At 36.8% G+C, this 18,887-nt stretch overlaps 2 long non-coding RNA genes across 2 annotated transcripts; one reads left to right on the top strand and one right to left on the bottom strand.

The window, feature by feature from the left end:
- The first annotated feature begins 2,462 nt into the window (after window positions 1-2,462).
- Window positions 2,463-15,659, top strand: LOC116786727. Its single transcript, XR_004357055.1, has 3 exons — window positions 2,463-2,730; window positions 2,803-2,889; window positions 14,261-15,659. It is a non-coding gene; the product is annotated as an uncharacterized LOC116786727 (long non-coding RNA).
- A 1,648-nt stretch (window positions 15,660-17,307) lies between these two features.
- Window positions 17,308-18,590, bottom strand: LOC116786722. Its single transcript, XR_004357054.1, has 2 exons — window positions 18,536-18,590; window positions 17,308-17,598 (listed from the first exon to the last, which is right to left on the bottom strand). It is a non-coding gene; the product is annotated as an uncharacterized LOC116786722 (long non-coding RNA).
- Between the last annotated feature and the right edge of the window lie 297 nt (window positions 18,591-18,887).

The raw sequence follows: 18,887 nt of genomic DNA, 5'->3' as shown, positions 1-18,887 counted from the left end.
GCATTAGAAATACCAAATCAAATTGAAACTGTACTTTTGTATATTGAGTCAAAAGTCTCAACAACATAAAAATTTATTTCACCAGAAGAAAGAGATTTTACTGATTCTTTGTTTAGGTATTCCATGCTACCTCACTCCTGCCAAAGGGCCAAGTCCTTATCCAAGAATTTTATGTAAATTATCAATAGAATACTTATGGACAAAACACAACTCATATGGTATAGATAATAAACATGTATACAAAACATTTTTAAATGTACATTTGCTTCTTCCCTTTCAAACTGTAAACTAAAATCTACATATTTTCCTTTTTTTATCCCTTTTTTTTTAAATGAGTTTTTGTAAGAATTCTCTTAAAATTGGGACAATTTCATTTTAAAAGAAAGAAATTATATCGATTGATGTTGCTTCTTGGGACCTATTATTCATCAAAATTCTTTTTTAGTTTTCCACACATGGTCTACTGGCCAAGTTGTGTGTGTTGTTCTGTGCCACAAACTATAAAGTCTTTATATAGTATTTTTTTGTTTCAAGGATAACTCTTTAGAAAAACAGAAGAAAAATACTCTCTTTTTAAGTATATGGAATGCAAATTTTTCTTGTTTCTGAGTTTGTACAAGAAACATAAAATAAGGAAAACTGATTTTGGATGAAGGCTTTAAAAGAGCCAAGGAAAACCAGCCATCCACTTTAGTTGGTTCACAAGGATGATTTATTTTCTTTCAGCTGGACATTTATCTGAAAAAGACAGTCATTAAAGCAAGGCACTATTTTTCTTAGAGCCTAAGAATCTGAGACTATGAAAGCCACAAAAATTGATGCAAATAATTAATTCTAAAGACTACAGATAGGGCAAAATACTTGACATACACAAGAAAAGTATTCAGATATTATTTGTTACTCTTTTTTCATTGGAAGACCAAACAGAGCATGGCTCCAATTTTGCTTCATTTCCCAAAGCTTTTTGTTTTTTTGAGATTGGAAGGGCAGGAGAGATTGCTAGGTGATTTTATACAATACATCCAGGTTCTTTTGTACTGAACTTCATTACCTGTGTTTGACTAAAGAACGTGTTTCAGAAAGACACTGAAATGTGAAGGAAGACTTCAGCAGATGCAAAATCCATCTCTTCTGCTAATTTGGACATTCACCCTTGCAATTAAGAATATATCTCTTATCTGTAGCCTGATGGTTTGGGCTTTCATTTTCTGGCAGCAAAAAGACTTCTCAGCCATTATACTACCGAGCACTTCCCTTGTAAAGGCACAGGCCCACTAGGGTTCAGTGACCTCTTAAATATTCTTTTATTTCTCTCTCATTTATCACTGTTCAGCCTCTCAGATAGTACCAAGCTACTCCGCTGAACACGAAGGAGTTATTTTTGTCTCTAAGAATACGGCATGAGGCCTGCTATACACAGAGTACAAATTATCAAGGCATTCATGACAAAAATCTAATGTAAGAACAGTGCTGTCAAATTCTTGGCAGCATCAGAGTGAAGAATACCTTGATAAAACCAGTTATATCTGTGCCTACCTTTTGAAAGCTTTGCTTCACCACGCAAATAGATACCTCTAGAAAATTAATTAGTTAAGGTGGACTCCCCTTGCCTCTTATAACAAGAAGTAGGTCTGTTTCAGACTGCTTGCTAATTTTTCATTGAATACTGGTAATTTGTTCCTCTGCACAGTCCATTTATGCATTCTCTCTAGAAACATCTCAGAGTAGAAAAATCAGATTCATTAGACTGATCTCATTGAAATGTACTGGTTTATGTATAAGAACATTGGTTTTGGTTCTAAAGCTGTACACAAATGGGAAGTTGGTGCTCTCAGAGATATGAAACAAATATGTTCCTAGAACTTGTGAGATGAAAGTTGGTGCCATTTAATGTGAACTGGGAGCAAGGTTATGTCTTCAGGAGAGTACTGTGATTTCACACCAAAATTTCCACCCCCTAGATGTCTATTTCTTTTGTATTTTATCAGGGCAAACTCATGAATCTGCAGAAGGCCTTAGCAATTACATTGATGCCCCACATAGCAGCAGAATGCTACGGTCCAGGTGCATACCAAGGAATAAATGCAGTGAATGCAGACATTTTAAAACACTGAAAGGTACATATAGTTGCTCCTCCTGTTTCATAAGTGCTGTAGAAGACACTGAGAAGTAAAAAACAACAAACTTTTACTAATAAACAAGGATTAAAGACAAAGATTGGAAAATAATCAGAAAATCGGAGATAGAATACAGTGAATCAAAAGGTGGAGCATAGTATTAAATAAGGTGCTAAATATCTTCATATCATCATTAATCACTTTTATATAAAATTATGAGCTCTACCTCAACCATTTCATAAAAACCTATGACTTAAAGCCAAAAGAAGCCCGAGTTCTTGGGTTTATTGGTTTGGGTTTATTATTTCTTTGTGTAACTGTTATTTATTTGCCATTCTAGTTCTCTACATAGGAGGTCACTCACCACAAATCACAGTGCTTGAGAAGAGGCTAAAAGACGGATGAGGCCAAGACACAAAGCTGTGCTGAGAAATGTCTGCTGGGAAAAGGACTAATATGTGCAGGGCAGGAGCAGAGGGAGCCATGGAACCATGAAACCACCTCCTGAACTGTGATAGCCCTAGAATCTACCTCCTCATCCAAAATAGATGGAAAGGCACACCAGGAAAAGAAACACTGACGCTTTTCAAAGTTAATGAAATAAATCACAAATGTGAGTGTGGAATCTACATTGTATATAGTCAACCTTTCTTTACCTGTGACAATGTATCTTCTCTTCCAACAGAGACATTGCCCTTTAGAAGCAGTTCTCATTATGCAGAGAAAAGAGGAAACAGCAAAGGAGAATATCTTGGTGAGAGCAGTAGCAAAGGTGAGGGGAAAAGCTTGAAAACCTGTGTAAGTTTTATTAAAACATTGATCACTGTAGTCCTTGCTGACTCAGCAGATATGGTTAGGCACCTGGTACAACTGAGAATTGGACCGCTGATTTAAGACCCAGCTTTAGACTCCTCATTTTGAAAAAGTTTTGGAAGTGTTGGCTTAAATATCAAGAATTTATGAAGCAGTTTGTACAGCCTATTGCAATGAGCTCCTTCAGTTTAGTTGACACATACATAATGAACAACACACTAGAGGAAACATAGATTCTATTTTCATTTCTATTTGTTTTTTCCTATTTTACTATTTTGCTAGTAGAGAATTTAAAGTGATACCGTATTCTTTCATAAACACAGAACCAGGTTGCACTCAAATACACACCTATAGACACATTCAGTACAAAAGCTTAAATTCTCATCTTCTGGATTTCTGTGAGATTTTTTTAGTCTGTCACATTTCCTTTCCCTATTGTTACTACAGCCTCCATGGGGTACCATAAGTGAAGATTCACCAGAATGCTCCATTGTAAGATCTTTCTTTTGTGCTGGCTTTTGTCCTGGCAGGAGATAAACCATCTCCTTCACTCTGTCTGGGACACAGATGGGTATGGGCAACATTCTTCCACTATTGAGTCATTAATCAAAAGGATCTATTTTTCCACTTTTTAGTGGCCTCCCTTTTTCAAAATTTTGTCATTGAGTAGACAGTTGAACATTTTCTATTTATATAAGCCTGATCTTTTCCTAAGCCAGCTTGAATTAATTAATTTAGTGTCAATATTCTCTAAACCACGCAGATTTTCTACAGTTTCAATAAAATACGGGCACTTGAGAGATTTCTGCCTCCATTGCTCATTGAAAGATAAAAATGGGCAAAATGTAATTCATCAATAAAGAGCACCGTTTACCACTTTTTTTCCCAGATATGGCAGTTTGATAAAATGCGAAATTTTTCCTTGAGCATTCAAATATCGAAACATGTTTGTGAGTTTCAAAACTCTGGTGTCAGTATTTGTGAAACAGACGTACAACCCTTCCTCATTCATTCAGGTGGATCCAAAGGGCTATGTTGTGCACCACCATATGGTGGATAAATGCAGTGAAAGCATATGTTTATACTTGCAAACAAGTTCTTTTTTTTCTTTGTTCTATAAAATTAGTTTTTGCCTAGATATCTTACAGTTTCCCTAGGCTTATCCAGTCTCATGCTAAAGGAAAGTTAGAAGTACTATTCTAATCAAAATCCTTCACAAGCACAGCCTCTAAGTAACCCAGACTGTCAAAGACCTCTGTGCATAAAGTACTGAAATGTAACTAATTTTGAGTGTTGTTGATACCCATGGCAGCATTTAACCACTGACATTTTAGCCTGTGCTTCTTCAGTATTTATCATGCTGTTATACACACCACAAAGCAATCTCAAAGCATAGGAACCAGGTAGCTTTTGAATGAGATTGAACTAGAAGATATGCTCCAAAAGCACACCTTATGTTCTCCAGCATAGGACCAGGCTAGAAACACCTTCCTGAAACGTGTAATGTGGATGTTAAGTTCTCAGCACTAACCTTTTCATGGCACAAATCCCTTTCCTGCACTACTGTGCAGTAGCCTGCACTACTTAACTAATGTAGATATCATTCATGTGGCTCATCTGAACCTACTTACAGAGCAGAGACTACTTTGATGGGCTTTGCAAATCTGACTCGAAATTTCAGTCCATCCAGCAAAGTGAACTACAAATGGGAAACAAAACTGGGGCAGGCTCCTCTATGCTTGAGGATTTGTTGCATGTACCTCAGGTGTGCAACGTAGTAGCTAAGTAAAAAGCCCTGGATCAAAACTTTTCTCCTAAGTCAAACTGAGTCTGGAATAATTAACTTCCAGAATATGCCTTTTTTTTTTTCTTTTTAACCCTTGGTGTGATAGGATGAATGTTTTGAGAGATTTTCCTAGAAGCAGGATATTCTACTGAATTTCCTAGCAGCAACAAAAGAATTTTGAAGAAGAATTTTGAAGACAGCATTATTGATAGTGCATGTTATACATTTTTGTAGCAAATGTGGGTAGAGTCCTTCCCAAATCTTTGTTTGCGAAGCCTAGCCATGATGATGATGTTTTACATTTGCCTGAAAAATGTATTTTGTCTGCTATGTTTTTATTTCTCATTAAGCACACAAATAGAGAGATAGGGTATCTTTTTAAATTAAAAAAACGGAGACAGAATCGCATCTGTGTATAATTACAGCTGAAAACTTGCAGATCTATTGTGAGGTCATTCTCAGCAAAACCTCACACAATCACCCCCTTTTTATGGCAACAAACGTGTTTAATAGCCTGAACTTTTCCACATCATATATGTAAAATAAACTGGCATGTTAGGAAATATTATCAGCACCATTGTATTACTAATGAGCTACAATACATTTCTGTATGCTGGTTTCTAGGTTAAGCTTGGCTGTAAATTTGTAAGCACATGCAACCATGTAGTACTTTCCCCTTATATGATACAATAAAGAATCTTAAAATACATGAGCTGTATATTTAAAACAAAGTAACCACAAATTCTTACAATTCAGAAAGCAACAATATTCCTGTAAAGGGAGGACATAATTTACACAAATTACTTTTACTAGGCACACCCAGTTTTGACTTTTATGAGGCCCAGATAAGTAACATGGATTTCTTAAGTTATTTTAACAACAAATTGAACTATTCAAGCTTTACATTCACTTTTAATATTAATAATGCCTATCAGATTGATGCTTGCACTTACATCAAGCTCTTAATTTCATTTTAAGAATATAAAACAGGTTTTACTGGGTCAGACTAATGGCATATCTGGGCAAGTTTTCTGTCTCCAGCAGTTGCAATAGGAGAAGTTATTCAGAGACTAACAAACTGAGCTGTTCTCAGAGATCCGTTCCTCTTTCTCTTCCCGCAGTACACCACTGTTGTGTCAGGGTGACAAGAGGTACATCATCACCCTATCGTGATATTGTCCATCTGTTTGTCTAATCCCTTTTGGAACCTCCTGACACAGTTTGCCCCTGAAATTCCATGTGATAGCAAGTGCCAGAAGTCCACTACTTTGTGTTTAAATAAATGCTTTTTAGATTTATTTTAAGCTGATGTTCTATTATTTTCCAGTTCTCATATTATAGAATAGAGTGAACAAAAGTTCTGCCTCTACCTCATCCATTGATTTTCATGACTTTGTAACCCTTCATCACTTTTCTTTCCAGCCTTCTCCTTTCATGGTTGAAGACTCACAAACTTTTTTGTCTCTCCACATAAGGTAGCTGCTCAATTGCATAATCATTAAAGTTCCCCTTGGAGTTACATCTTTTTACCCAGAATGCCAAGGCATTTTTAAATTTTTTTTGAGAGCTTCTCAGCAACTTTGGGATTCAACTGCCATACTGGTGAAAAGAAAACTGAAGCTTTTCGTATTATTGATCTGATTGTTACTTTTCTAGTATGACAGGTAAATGTTTTATTCGTAGAGGTTTTAAAAAATTACTTTGGGAGAATATAATTTGATTTTCCTCCTTACTCAATTCAACCTACTATTTTATACATATGTATTCATTAACTTAAAATGTAATATTTTGAAGAGTACCTCATTTTTGCCATAGCAGGCTAATATATTTAGCTGTGCTTCAGTAATACTTACACTTTCCTCGAATACGCTATTTGCTTATTCCTTTAATGCATTTATCTATATCTACAGCTCTTTTAATTATGTTAGGCTCTCCTGGAATGTCTTTAAAGTGTTGCTCAGAGACTTGGAATCATGTATATTTGTTACCTTCTCTGACACTCAGTATTTCTTCTGCTCTAGCAACTTAGGCTGAACACAGGTGTTGAAAACTTTTGCTTTCATTTGAGCGGTGTTGTGTTCCACCTTGTCTGTTAGAGATTGAATTTTGCATTAGTAACTGGTATTATGTACAAGCACAGAAGCCTATGGCCACAGGTAGCTATCTTTTTTTCTCCCAGGAGAAAAATACAAGCACTGTGCTGACTGTTAGTGATTTATAGAACACAAAGGCCTCATTCATTCTCATTTTAAGGTCATCGCTGTGTGATCTTCTTTGAACAACTTGCAGATAAACATCAAGAAGGCCTCATGAATAACAATGACTAAACTGTCAAGGCAGTAATAGTATGATTGAAGAGAGCATCCTCTAAATGCAACATATACTCAGGAATGTGGAGAAAACTTCCATGTCTTACAGCTGTAATAAAATGGGAAGTGCATTTTTAACATAAAGGTGAAGTGGAATACTAATTGGAATCAAGCCTTAAACAAATGGCTTATTTAGCCAAAAAGAGAGGGGGGTTGCATTTTGAATATAGCAGAGTGATGTGCAGGAAGCTCAGAGAATACAGTATCTTTCTCTGGCTCCTTTGTTCCTCTGTGGGAGGGAACTTTATAGCATTCAAGAAAATTCCTTGATGGTGCTGCTGTTTCATATGAGCACATTGACAGGATGCACAGTTTGGCACAGTTGTCTATTTCTGATCTGAATTACAAATACCAGTGGTGGCAAAGATTCAAACTGACCTATACTGGTGGAATAATTCAAGTAATTATTCAGGGAATTGTAGTGCAAACACATTTATTTCTTTAGGTCTGGAGTTCAAAATGCTGCAAAAATCTCATGGTATGCTGCACAATCACGAGTTCCATGCTGCACACAGATTAATGATGTGGTGAGGTATCTCATGAGACTGAGACAAGAGACATACAACAAGGTTCTAAGGAGTGGTAAACTCGGTTTATTTAATTCCTAAATAAATTTCATAGATGTGGGACACGTGAAAATTGGATGGTAAAGATTCCCATGTCCAGATCAACTAGGAATGTCATATATACTAATTAAGCAAACAGAAACAAGAAAATAGTTTGTATGTATTTTTGAGGTGCATACAATTCACATTTATACAGGTTTCCAGTCTCAGTGCCAGATAAGCCTAGTCATAAAGGATAATTGATTGGTTTTATGCACCATTGCACAGTGTCTAAAGGCATTCGTAATCTATGGTTGATTGCACTTTGAATATTGCCAAAATGAATACAATCCCCTCACTGTTGAACAAGATCATAATATTTATATTGATAATTGAGAACCTTGAATAATTCATAGTCCCATCATGTCTTTTCTATAAAATTAGGATTCTTTTATGTCTGAAATCAAAACCAGTCCAAATAGTTAGGATTTTGACAGCATTTTTCAATTAAAATTGTTTATTTGGGTAAGTTTTTTCTTTGTTCTATAAAGATGAAAATACATTCTCATTCTCATTTTGGACTTGGATTCAATTCAACCTCCAGGTTTTTTTATATGTTCTTATAGTAAGCTATCTGCTCTCACAAAATGAAATATTAAGGAAGTTCTTAGTTTGTGAAGCTGAGAGAACAAAACAACGTTTCCATTTTAAAATTCTTTCAAAAGTTAGTATTAAATACAAAGACATCTTTCAAGAAGAGTGACCACATTCATTTTGACAAAGTACAGGCTGAGGGAAGAGTATGTTCCTGTCTGAAAAATGTCCTGCTTTTCAGACAAGATTTGGAATAAAAAGTTATTTAAATATTTCTGATGGAACATGGAAACAATCACTATATCCTGTGAGTGTCCCAGTCAAGCAAGAACGCAGGATCACTTTTAACATACCGATTTTCAGGCATTTGAAAAATTATTCTCAGGCTTAAACTTCACTGCATGCATTTCAGTGTTTTAAAAGTCTTAAAAACTATTTTATTAAAGTATCTTTCAATCCACTTTCTTTTTTTCCCCTTCCAATTGCAGAAAGCCCTGATATTTGGGCTTCAAGATGAGAGTCCGTAGACCTTAATTTTATTTCCATCACTGCTGTTCTGTGCTTTTAGAATTCTGTGTTTTGAATTCTGCATTGATAAAAATAAATTCTTTAGTATAAAGCTTCAGGATTTATTGATTAAAGTATCTATTCACACAAACCAATGAGAATAATTTCGGTTGCTGGGCTCACAATAAAAAGTTCTAAAGTATCTAGATATCCTAGAACAAATTTGACACCTAAAACCCCTAAGTGGAATAGGTTCACCATTGCAGTGTATCCAGTGAACAAGCAGTTACATTTTGCTCATGGAAGACTTTGACAGAAATTCCTGACACAAATCTGACAGAGGAGCAATTTTGGGTCCTCTGTACTCCCTGGATTTGGGGTGTAGAAGATTTTCTCAGAAGAAAATACACACAGAAAGACTGATGGAACTGGCACGTTGTGCTGATGCTGGACAGTCTTTGTGACAAGGAGAGTCCCTTTGAATAGTGTGCCCTTGCCCAAAAGTTACCTGTGGATGTTTCCTTCATTCTTTACTGGCAGAGGAAAAGAGCACTGGGCTGCTCGGGGCACCTAACAGATGTCACAGCTGCAAATTGCATTTTCTATTGGCTAGATCAGTTTACAGTCTGCCCTGCAAACTGATTTCAATTAATTCCCTTCTAGACAGCTAATTTTTCCAGCATGGCAAGTTCAATTATGAATTTCTGTAAGTGAGAGGGTTTTCAGGAGTCAGGCAAAGCAATATTAAGTTTTATAACTCAGGGTCCCTTTTGAATGTAGGTAAAAATCTTCTGCTTTTGAGTGTTAGATAAAAAGAAGATAATCTTCCCTCTGAGAAGAATGCCATTGAATCAAGGCAATTTAGGGATTGTTAAGACAGGGGTGCTTACTTCTGGTGGGTTTGGTCTTATCCTTATGTCTCTATTACTTAATTATTTTCTTGCTTCTTGTCTACTCTTCCTCACTATCCTTGTGATACAATAAAAGTGATAATGTATCACTGATGTAGATGAGTCTGCTGAGAGTCAGGGTATAATGAAAAGGTGCACGATTAAGAGTTTTAAAGCCCAGTGGTGAAGTCCTGAAGGGCACCAGAGCATTGAGGATAGAGGTGACACACCATGATGTTGTCAGGAGGCTGCAAAGGCACTTGTTCATGCTGACTGTTCTGCGAGGGCCATGAGGTTTGCCTGCCTTGCTGAGGTGGATGAGGATGCTTTGAGGTTTTGGAACACCATTTTGGAATTTTACTGTGGGATGTCTCAGGTGCCAGTTCCAAATACTATTTGTATCACTTTTGAAGTTCTGCGAGAATTCTGCAGAACTGCCTTCTACCTTTGTTGAAGATATTTCCAAAACAATAATTGGGACTCCTTTGGCTCTTTTAGGCAGTATGGGAGAAGATCAGAGAAAATTATTCAGGATGCACTGTTTAATTTTAGCACACACATTGTATGCCAGTTGTTTATGTATGTGGTTAGCACAGCAATATAGGGGAGTGGGGGGAAAACCAACAAAAATCCCAAACCAGAAAGCCAGTTGCAATGAAAGGCAGTTCAGCTTGTTCTTGTTTGTGGTGGGGTTTTCGCTGGTAATTATTTTGGAAAAAACCCAGTACTTAACTACAATCTCATCTACTCTGGAGTCAAATATTCAGCACTGCTTACTAGTGACCTAGCACTAGCAATAAAAGGCATAAGTTTTACTGGCAGTTATTAATGTTCTAATAATATGTGGTTTAATCTGTTCTGAGAGTTAAGATGGTACTGTACAAAAAGCTTGCAGATACATATCCAACTCCAGCAAATCCCCAACAATGCACTGACAAACACAGGAAATCTTGTAGAAAACTATCCCAGTGTAGACTAGGCAATATTTTATTCCTGTCCTTGTTCAACAAAATATTTTAAACACATGAAATGCTTTGTTTCAAAGTAGCATTTTTGAAATCCAAAAGTTCAGCTGTTGCAATTCTTCTTTCCACTCTAAAGTTACATAAGTTTCCTGGATCTCTAGAACTTCTTAAAAATGTTCAGTTTTAACAAACAGTAATATTTTTTAGGTAAAAATCTTCTTATCACTTTGAATGAGCTCAAATAAACAAAAGCTGTGCATGTGTGTGTGACTAGAATAGATTTTTTTTATTGCATTATACATATACTTTTTAATAGAAAATTTTTCCTACTTAGCAATAAGAAGCCACACAAAACATGGACTTCCTTGTATCAATAAGCTTTAACTAACCAAATCTGTTCCCTCAAGGCAAACAATCAGGTAGCTCTGACACCTGCAGCTACTGGAAACATTCATCTAAGAAGAAATCAAGCTGGTGGAAGCCAGAGGAAATATAAATACAGTGAAAGGATTGAAAATACTTCATCTGGTGCTTACAGATTGTGCAATCATGAAACATTTTGCTAATAACCCCCCTAGAACTCACTAAAAGTTAGCTTACTGTGGGGTTAGAGCAATTATCAAATATAACAAGAGGAAAAATAAGAGGAGAAAGCAGTATTATGGATTAAAGCTGTGTTTATGCATCAAACTATAGAAAGGTAGAACAGTACTCTAAGATGATAATTCCTTTTAAGGTCTGCTGGTATACACATCTAGCACTTTTTTTAGAAAAAAAGTTTTCTGTAGAAGTGGAAATGGGCTCTATTCATGTGTGATTTTGTAACAGTGCATCTTTTTAAAAAGAAATTGCAAACTCATCCTGACAGACAAAAAGTCAAATTCTCAAAAGACCACTGTACTCAGAAGTCCAAGTAGTTCTCTTTATAATCCATGTTATTCAAACAATTCCTCTGCATTTGACAGTTTCGAAGAGTCTACATCGGATTCAAATTGTGCTCTGCTTTGGTGACTGCTACTTGCTCGAGTTCTCCACCACTTTTACAAATATACTCTCAAGTATCTTCCTCCCCAGTACAGTTTTGTGACCTTGAACTCATATCTTTCTTAGTCACTGGCCTAAATAATGCCAATCCGTATCAGTACACTTACCATACCTCTACATATCATTGCATGAAAACACTACGAAAAATGAGAACAGGGGCATAAGAAAACTTTCATCTAAATTTATTAAACTGTCAGTGAAGTCATCATGCCTACCAGCTGTAGAAAAACCTCTGAAGTCAGTCACAACTGACTCAGTAGTTTGTAAGAATCTTAAAGTTCATGAAGCTGCTTTTCAAGCACCTTCTTCTGCTTTCCACCATTCAATGTTACCTGCTCCCTTCTTCTCCAACATGACAGCAAGAAGGAAGAAACAGAATCAGAAACAGTTGTGAAACATAATTATGCTATTTTCATTCTGCTGCTAAATGTCAATAACAACTAATTTATGAATGTGATTACATGAACATAAGAGAAAAACAGTGGACTTGATTCAGAAGGTCTGTTCCAAGCTTCGAGCCTATTTTCTGTGCAGGACAGTACTGTAATGGTGGCTTTTGCTATGTACAAAAAGAGGTCACTGAGAATTAATCCATTAATTGCCTTTTATGCACTGCTACAGTGTTCAGATGTCATTTGATCCTAGCTCTTTTACAAGCTTAGCTACTTTTTAGCACCTTTAACTTAGGTACAGAACTGAGTATATGGTAATAATTATAAAATAACAATAGTCATCACAGTAATGTACAAGTAATTCATTCACACAGCCTAGGTCAGTAGACCTTTGATAGACTAAACAAAAGTTACATGATCTCAATATATCGAATCAGTGAGGCAGATGAGTCAGGGTTTTTCCCAGGGCAGAAGGCATGAAGAAACAATTTCAGTGCCCGGTAGCCAATAAACATGATGTATCCCATTTTTAGATTAAGATGTGTGATTAGTATTACATAAATAAAGAATTTTTATATAATTCAGATAATAATTTTAAGAGTTCTGGTATTGAGATTGCACTCCTTTTCCCTTTAATGAATGTACATGCAAGATCTTAGATGTATAAATTCAAACTCTTCTTCAAACTTCAGTTTTATTTTGTATTGCATGTAATCATTTGCATCTATTTAATATTACACTATGAATTCACTACAGGATATGTATTTGCCATGTTATATCTTCACAGCATTAACTGACCAATGAAGTTATTACACTTGCTGCTGTCACTGGGAATGCCTATGCTCTCTGAACCCATTTCCTGAACACTTCTGGTTCCACAGGTAGTGTTCAGGGGCCAGCAATGGACACAGGCCCTCCAAACCCCAATGTAATTCATTCAAACCTGCTTTTGTGCATCTCTGTTTTGCACCATATAAACACAGCCCCACTGCCAATATATTAAGAAGACAGAATAGCAGAAGTTTACATCTGAAAATTACTTTGGCAGCCATGAAAATTAAAATGAAAAGTTAAGGGCTTTTTTCAGTATCTGCAGGTTATAAAAGCAGCCCAGTGACAAAAAATTCTTTGAATTAATAGGGACACTGCCATCAGTCATTGGTAAGAACAGTATTGACTTCTACTTATAGGGAGCTCTGCAGACATTATTCTTCTAGAAAACAGTTATTACTTACAGGTTAAGGTAGTCAACTTTGTTAGGAAGCAGTATTAAAAGTTTTAAACATGCACAATATGTTTTTATGAAAAATACCAACAATGTTAGTAACTTGATTTCAAGTATTGAATACAGAAGATTTACTTATGTGACTAACAGTGATACTTTTATAGTAACATCTCTATTAAAATATCTTCCCATTAAGCCTCAGGCATTCCAAGCTTGCACATTACAGAGAACCAAAAATTCCAGTTATCATGTTCTGGATAGCATATGTGATCATAGCAAGGGAGATATATATTTTATATATATATATAGGATAGATACAAACCATTGTGGAAGTACACATACAAGATTTTGAAAGATTAGGATGTAAATTTCTGAGACTAGAGTAACAGGATCACTTGACATAATGATGTTGTTTACAAAATTTTGTTTACATACCCATAACAGAGCTGCAGCACACGATAATTTCTTTTCTGACTGATGATCAGACTTGGAAGCCAATCTGCAGGAACACCCCAGCAGGCAGAATGGCCAGAGAACAAAGTTAAGAGTTGGCTGTGTTGAAATGAAAGATATGTCCAAATTGTGCTGATAGAAACATAAGACAGTATTTATATATATCTTAGAACTCCTCTCCAGCAGGCCTGTCACGTTTTTGGTGGTGGTGGTCTTTATTCTCCAGGATAGTATTCAGTTGTCAACTCAGAGTGAAGCTGGATTAGAACAAGGTAGTTCATCCATATGATGCAGTCTGCTGGGAGAATTTTGCCATAGGTTGCATCTGGACTATTTTATCTTCTTCCCTTACACTTACCATTGTGTATAATTTATTAATTTATATTACACATAATACTAGAAGAACTAAATAAAGTTTCTGAGGCAGGAGCCTAACCATTCCAGTTAATCACTAGCTTCAAACTGAAAATAGTCAGAATTGTTTAGTTATAGGATCAAGTTTGTATTATTTATTGGAAAAGAAGCAGTCTCCCAAAAGTCTGCTCCTGAACCTGTTACAGGGTCACTGGGATGTCGTCAGTGCCATCCACAAGATTAATAGCATGAGCGAGAGAAGTGATTCAAATTCCTGAATGTTTCAGACAGTGTGGAGTATTTGAAACATCTGCACAGGGCTTGCAGCTACTGGACCTACAGGAGAACTGCACTCCTCTGGAGGAATAGCTGGAATGCAGGTGGGATATCCTACAGATCTTTCCTCAGGCTTCTGCGTTTCACCTGATAAACACTGATAACATATTTCCGGTTACAAGAAGAAAAGAGGAAATATGCATTTATCTACAATATTTTTCATTTCACTTTCCAAGTGAAATTTATTTAACAACCTCAAAAGCAAGTTAATTGTACTAACGTCTAAGTATCATTACTATAACAGGAGCAATTTTAAATTTGTCCTAGATAATGCGGTTTTTGATGGATGTTCTTTAAGTATGCAGAACTGCATAAACATGTGAGATGGAAAATAATTCTGTAGTAGGATCTACTTTTTTTGGGGAGTTGGACTAGATGAGCTCCAGAATTCCCTTCCAACGTAAATTAGTTGATTTTATAAAATAAAGATGCAGTTTTTAAAAACACCTTCTGTGAAAAAGCCATACACCACAGTACCTTTGATGAGAAGTACTTAATCATAGGAGATAATAAAGAACTCTGTGATCACCCTAATGTAATGTTGTATATTGTATCAATTTCTAAAAAACAAAAAAAAAAAAAAAGAGGGATGAGTGCAATCTTACTACTTTATTTTTCACTGTTAAATACTTTTCTTTTTACAGTAAATAAATGCACTCTAAAAATGTAGGTCTTGTCAGGGAGATGCACTGAAACTCACCCAACATTAAATTGACGTCAATAAGACTACAAAGATGAGATTAATGTGCAAGTAGTTTAAATTTTCTGTATGAAGATGAAAATAGATCTTAAAACATTTGGGACATCGCATGAAAGAAAAATCTCTGCTTGTATATTGAGAAATGGAGACCTTCAAAAAGGTAATTTTTAGAAATCATACAGGACTTGAAAAACAGAAATTGAATATAAACCCTGAAAAATACAGAGCAATTCTAATATCATAGCCAAAAAACAACTGAATTCTGAAGATAATAAACTTTGGTATTTAAAAACATCATGTCAGACATTGGTTTTAGCATGTTCCATCTTTCGAAGTCATTTGTTCCATCTTTTGAAGCCGTTTGAACAACAGGTTAAGTTACAAAGAGCTATTGTGCTATCAGTTTTCCAGTAAAGCCCTGTCCAAATCATTGGGAAGTAAAAGAATGGCAGAATGGTTTAGCACATCACCTCATTATTGTCCAAGTTTCACCTGCTAGACTGTGATAAATCTCTTAGGTATTTTCCCCAGAGAGGATGGAGAATGTGGGTGACTGAACTAGAGAGCATCCAATGAGACAAGTTATGTTTTAAACCAGGTTTAATCTGAATTTTACTATCCAAACCAAATCCATGTTTCTATAATGTGATCTCTAAAGTGATACAATGACAATCTCCTGTACCCTTGGTGTGTGGTTGAAGCATGGACATACCAGGAGGTCCTCAAAGTAGGGAAGAAAAGGTGTCACTCCATGAGCCAGATGAACTCCCCAAGGCATCTGTAACCTTGTGGTTTACAAAAGTAATAATCTCCTGTTCTGCCCTATCCCCTTTGTCAGTAAAAACAGATCTATCTGTGCTTTCCCCTATTTTTATGTTCTGTTATCAAATACTACAAAGTTGCAATTGTGTATCCTTATATAAGAACATTAAGTATTTTTACTACATAAATATAATGAGAACTTTTTGGAAAAACATGTACAGCAAGTCAGTCATTATTCTGGGTAACCTGAAGGATGTGTGATCATTTCACAGAAATTGGAAGGGACCCACAAGGATCATCAAAGTCCAGCTCTTACATAAGTGGCCCATACGGGGATCAAACCCACAACCTTGGTGTTATTAGCACCATGCTCAAACCAACTGAGCTAATCTCATTTGATCATTTATGGACAGCAATCCAGGAATAGGACTAAATAGGTGACAGATTATGTATTTTGGAAACAAAAAACAACACCAAGCTAGTGTAAAATATGGTGATCGTTCAGTCTGAACAAAAAAAATACTCATTTTCTGCTCAAGTTCCTTTAAACTTGGTGGGCATTTTAAGTATCAATTTGCAGATGCAGAAAGAAAAAGATATTAAATTTACTGAATTTTAAAGTCTCCATTTAAAGTCTCCATCCAGACTAAGTCTGTAGTTACCAGTTAAAAGAGATAAGCACCTCAAACCCCCAAAACATATCTGAACAAACCTCAACCCTTGTATGTCCCACCTCTGTGACAGAACGCACAAAATACTTTCCAGTGGTTCGCTCCCTCTCTCTCTCCCCATACTTTATTACTGAATTTGCCTGTCCTATCATGTTAATTGGGCTAGTTGATATGTCACTGTTATTATCAAAGTTTTCTTTAATAATCATCTTGTCTTTTGCAATTCTAAAATGATAGATCTGTCTTGTTGATTGAAAAAACACTGAACTTGAATGTAGAATGAAAAAAATATGGATCTCTGTACCAGTTTCTTCTTCTCCACTGATTTCCTCTTTTTATGATTTTAAATACCCTAGAGATATTTTTAGAAGCTAAAATAAGGTATTAAAGACATTTCTGTTGTCAGTTTTATCCCTTTATGATGTCTAGTCTTTCTTAGTTGAGGTTTCTATTTGTTTAAAGCTACCTAGCTGAAATGGAAGCCACCCACATAATTTTTCCAAGAAAATTAAATATTTGCAATGTAATACTTGTTCTGTAGTTCCATTCCTCCATTATACATACTACATCTAGCTTCAGTGGTCTGAACAAGCAAAGGCATGCACATAATTAATTCCACGAGGGACAGCTTATTCATATATTTGCACACACAACTCTTGCTCTTTGTGTATCAGTTGCATATAATTTACAATGACTACTTCTGCTAACGAGTACTCAGTGTAAATTAAATTCTAAATAAAGCTCCAAGTTTTCAGACATATTTTTGTTGTTGCTTGATCAAACATTTTCTATTGTCCTACATGCACATGAGTGCGTGCACACACACATACTGGAAATGGCTTTTTCTATTCTTCAGCTTGTGCTATGCAGTAAAATGGTTATATAAATAGCAACATGGCAACAGTTGCTTGCACATGTGGATGTCATAAATATTTTGTGTTCCTTTACAGCCAAATTCAATTCAAGGCGCTGTCGCAGCAGTGGGCCTCCTCCAGGAGCCGGCACGGGAGAGGGTCTCTCAGGCACCAAGGTGATTTGCAAGTTTCAAGGGAGTAACACATACGGTGTGGATTAGCTGTAAATTAAACACACAAGTGTTTTCTTTATAAGTGACATATATATAGGAGGAATTTCTTCACATAAAGGGTGATTAGACATTGGAATGGACTGCCAGCGAGGTGGTGGAGTCACTATCCCTGGAGGTCTTTAAGGAAAGACTGGATGTGACACTTAGTGCCATGGTCTAGTTGACATGGTGGTGTTGGATCACAGGTTGGACTTGATGATTTCATAGGTCTTTTCCAACCTAATTGATTCTTTGATTCTGTGATTCCAGAGGCGTGATGACAGGTCTTGTCCCCCCCAGCCCTGCCCCACCCTCGCCCACCATGCAGCTCGCACTCCTTTCCCACACATATACATAAATGCACACAGGATCTGTGCTTTAGAACAACCAACCAACCAACCAAAAAAACCTCCAAAACCAATCAACAACCAACCAACCATAGGAATGTTGGAGTTTTTTAAAAAAAAAGGCACCCTTTTTCAGGATTATGAGTAAATATGACCCAAGGGGCTTCCCAGAGATATCCCAATTCCCTCTCAGCTGTTGCCCCCAGGGCTTTCCATCAGCCCACCCTGGCCACCTTCCTGAGCCCCAGCTCCCTGCAGAGGTGCCCCTCGCTCACTATGGAGCTCCTTCCCCCAGCACAAAGCCCTACCTTGATTAATGCCCAGGCTTGGGTTCCCATTTCAGTGTTATACCATTTCTACTGTGTCCAGTTCTGGGCCCCTCAATTCAGGAACAACATCAACCATTTCTACTGTGTCCAGTTCTGGGCCCCTCAATTCAGGAACAACATCGACATGCTGGAGGTGTGTCCAGAGAGGGGCAATAAAAGTTGGTGAAAGGTCTGGAGCACATGTCCTGTGAGGAGCAGCTGAGGGAGGTGAGGTTGTTTGGCCTAGAGAAAAGGAGGCTCAGGGGTGACCTTATCACTCGCTACAACTACCTGAAAGGAGGGAGTAGCCAGGTGAGGGTCGGTCTCTTCTCCCAGGTAAACAGTGACAGGACAAGAGGACAGTCTTCAGCTCCGCCAAAGGACATTTACATCGGATATTATAAAGAATTTCTTCACAGAAGGGGTGATTAAACATTGGAATGGACTGCCCAGGGAGGTGGTGGAGCCACTGTCCCTGGAGATTTTTAAGGAAAGTCTGGATGTGGCACTTAGTGCCATAGTCTAGTTGACATGGTGGTGTTTGGTCATAGGTTGGACTCCATGACCTCAGAGGTCTTTGCCAACCAAACTGATTCTTTGATTCTGTTATTCCAGGGGCTCGATAGCGCATCCTGTTCCCCCC

This window comes from Chiroxiphia lanceolata, chromosome 1 (assembly GCF_009829145.1).
Source record: "Chiroxiphia lanceolata isolate bChiLan1 chromosome 1, bChiLan1.pri, whole genome shotgun sequence".
Taxonomy (NCBI): Eukaryota; Metazoa; Chordata; class Aves; order Passeriformes; family Pipridae; genus Chiroxiphia; species Chiroxiphia lanceolata.
Note: the sequence above shows the minus strand (reverse complement) of the source record. Positions and strands in the feature narration are given on the sequence as shown.